Source organism: Myotis davidii, unplaced genomic scaffold (genome assembly GCF_000327345.1).
Source record: "Myotis davidii unplaced genomic scaffold, ASM32734v1 scaffold268, whole genome shotgun sequence".
Taxonomy (NCBI): Eukaryota; Metazoa; Chordata; class Mammalia; order Chiroptera; family Vespertilionidae; genus Myotis; species Myotis davidii.
The window spans coordinates 1,536,944-1,540,575 of NW_006383015.1; positions in this window are offsets into that span (position 1 = coordinate 1,536,944).

Below are 3,632 nucleotides of genomic sequence, written 5' to 3' on the forward strand. Positions count from 1 at the left end.
TGACTTTATTCAGTAAATAATTACTATACCCTCTCATCATTACCAATTACTTCTTTCTACCTCCTGTTCAATCTCCTATTGCGGGCATTTTTTTCCATTGATTTCAGCAACTTTCAATGATTCCTTTATCCTCTTCTCTACTATCCCTGAGGTCTATGTAATTAAGAAATACTGGAGGGCGGGCCGTGGGTAAGAGATCAACCAAAGGACTTGTATGCATGCATGTAAGCATAATCAATGGACATAAGACACTGGGGGGTAGGGGAGGCCAGGGGATTGTCAAGGGCGGGGGGAAAAGAAGGGACACATATGTAATACCCTTTGTAATACTGTAAGCAATAAAAAAATAATAAAAAAATAAAATATTTTTTAAAAATATAAAAAACAAACAAAGAAAAAAAAACTTTTCTCATGTTTAAGCTTTCTTCAGAGTTCACTTTTTCCTTATGTCCCTTTTTACAAAGCACAATGAAGGGAAAAATAGTATGTTAATATAGATAGCTGCTTTTTCATATTCTATACAGTGATAGATTCCTAACTATACTGTCCTCATTTCATCTCATGCCATTTCAAGATTAAGTTTCAAAAACCCTTTGTTAGTATAGATTTTCATTTGTATGGGCCCCCATGGTCTTCTTTCTCAATTGTCATCATTAGTTTAAATACATAATCTCAACATGAGCCTTAGGAGGCTTCAGCAGCATCAGTTAAGTTGGGCCTCCTCTGCACTTGAGTAAATAATATTGTATGAAGGACTTTAAAGATGTGCAATATGACATATGATATATATTGACATACATGTAAATATTCAAAGTGTATTGTTCTGCACAGACTTGCTAAAAGTGCAGATTCCTGGGCCCCACCATAGACTTTCTGAATCAGAATATCTGAGTAGAGTTTTATGAATTTTCACTTTTAACAATATCACTAGTTGATACTTATGTATAGTAAAATATGAGATATACCAGTATAGAATTTTTACAATTCAAAATGTCTTTGCATTTAATGTAAGAGGAAACTGAACTGATCAACAGACAGTGCAACAAGGAATTATCAGATTAGCTTCTATGAAATTCAGGCTAACAGGCTCACAGCATCATTAAGGCTCTTGTATACATATTGTCCCTTTTAGTTCCTACAATACTGCCATGGGGCAGGTGTCTTGTTTTTTCATTATGCATTGGCAAATGACCTCAGCAAGGTTTATGACTGTGTAAAGATCACCGAGGAATTAAGTTACAGAATTGAGATTCAAGTCACTCTGTCCCAGGTACCTCCATGATGCCCTAAACTGGTTTCTCTTGACTTCCCAGTGGGTGCTCATGCAGCTTCCTCAATAATCTGCTGCCATTGCTTTAGGGAATCAAGTGCTTTTACCAATAACATAAAGAATACCTAATTCAGAGGAAATCTACTGATACTAACTTGCACCATACACTCAAATCCTTTAGTTTGAACTGCCTCTGCTTCATTAGCATAACTATGTGAAGGCTGAGTGTTGGTAAATGTTTCCCTCCATGTCCTGCGTGGATCAGGGTTCAGGACCTGGAAGAAGAGCCGCACACAAATGAAAGAGAAAAGACACGAGATAATTTGGAAATATTGGGGGACCAGGCGAGTAAGTTCAACTCAGGAGGAAGGACTTCCACTGGTGCTCAGGCCTCACCAAGCTTTTATTGATCTGGGATACACCCATAGCATAGCCCTTAGGCAGACTAGCCCATCAGCAAGGATTTACATAATAATAAATGGGGAAGTTGCTTCAGCTACCACAGTCTGGACAAACAGAGGTGGCACCTAGCTCTGAGCTTTTCTAGGGCTTCAAAGGCACCCAGCCTTGAGGGGGTGGGGTGTGTGTGTGTGTGTGTTGGGGGAGAATAGGAAGGAAGAGAAGGTGGGAGGTGGAAAATGGAAAAATCCATTTTCTAATAGGATTTTTGTCCTATTAGAAAATGCTGTGGGATTTTTTTTTCCTTTGGGAGGAGGGTGTTGGGTGGGAGAATAGGAAGGAAGAGAAGGTGGGAGGTGGAGAATTCTTTCAGTCATAGTTTTAATACCTGAGCATGGACTGTACCATCTAACTGGTCTGCCTCACTTTCCTCTTCACCCTCCTCTTACTTTGGTATTATCTTTCTGCTTCAAGATACCCAGGTGCTGGGAATCACTGCTTTTTGTTTTCTATTCTGAAGCTGTGTTTGCCCAGGATTTCAGCTCATCCTGATTCAGTCACCCCACCCCCACCTCCCTCTACTTCATGTACACTGCTTTTTTCTTGGGGGGGCGGGGGGTGGGGTAGGTAGGCTGTCATTCTTTACTATGTAACCTTTCAAAGTCAAGGTGTAAATAATTAAGTTGACTAAAGCAATTAATTAGCAGTTACTTAGAAAGACCCAAGAATTATGTAGGTGGACAGTAGGACCTTGGAATATGTGGGGGTTTTTTTCCCTTTGAAAAGTAGAAATTGAGCAAAGCTGTTCAGTGCTCATTGGAATCCACATAGAGAGCTTGTTCAAACCACATAGACTCTGACCATCCCATTCCCCCAAAAATTCTGACACCAACACGAAACACCAACATGAAAAGAATAAGTAAAAATGATAGTGTGTATGCCAGTCTGCATGTTTTTTAAAAAAATACATTTTATTGAGTTTTTACAGAGAGGAAAGGAGAGAGATAGAGAGTTAGAAACATCGATGAGAGAGAAACATCAACGAGCTGCCTCCTGCACACTCCCCACTGGGGATGTGCCCGCAACCAAGGTACATGCCCTTGACCGGAATCGAACCTGGGACCTTTCAGTCCGCAGGCCTACGCTCTATCCACTGAGCCAAACCGGTTTCGGCCAGTCTGCATTTTTAACATACATCTTTTCAATTCTTTTGTAAATTAGTGGAAAGTAATCAAGTAATTTTTTTCTTTAAAGTCTCTGAATAAATTTAGCGTTGTGTACCTATGTTTTGTTGTGTCAGAAGCTTGTTTTGCAAAAATTAATAGCAGACTATCTTAAAACCTTAAAATTATATTTTGAAATTGGCATTTCTAACATTTAGTATATTAGGATTATTTTACTCTGTGACTGCTATTGTAAGAGAAAAATAGCCCTATTTTTTCTTTTGCATTCAGGACAGTTCTGAGTATAGTCAACATGGGATTAAATAAAAGAAGATTTCTAACTGCTCCAGAATCCCTGCATATATGTACTCTGTGAAAGGTTTCTTGAGGGACTTTTATTTTCTGATTCTTTATCAATTTTATTTCTCTATGTATTATGTGGTACATTACTGCAATTATTGTTTATCTCTATATCACTGCTGAAGAAAGTATTGCATTATTTTCCTAGATTTTTGTTGTTGTTGTTGTCTAGAATGAACAGCATCAAAATTTAAATATTTATGATAGGGATCATCTTAAGAGGTATTTTTCTTTTCCTCCTAACCACTTCTAATACAAGACATTATAAGAGAATAATATGAAAAGTTAAGATAATATTTTTCTTTATTGGTGTTTTCATGCTGTTTTCTGATTGATTTATATCATTATTTAATGCCGAAATTTGAGACCTGATAAAATAATAATGCAAAATGCTGTATGCTGGCTTGGCTTTTATTGTATCAATTTGTATTGACAATACA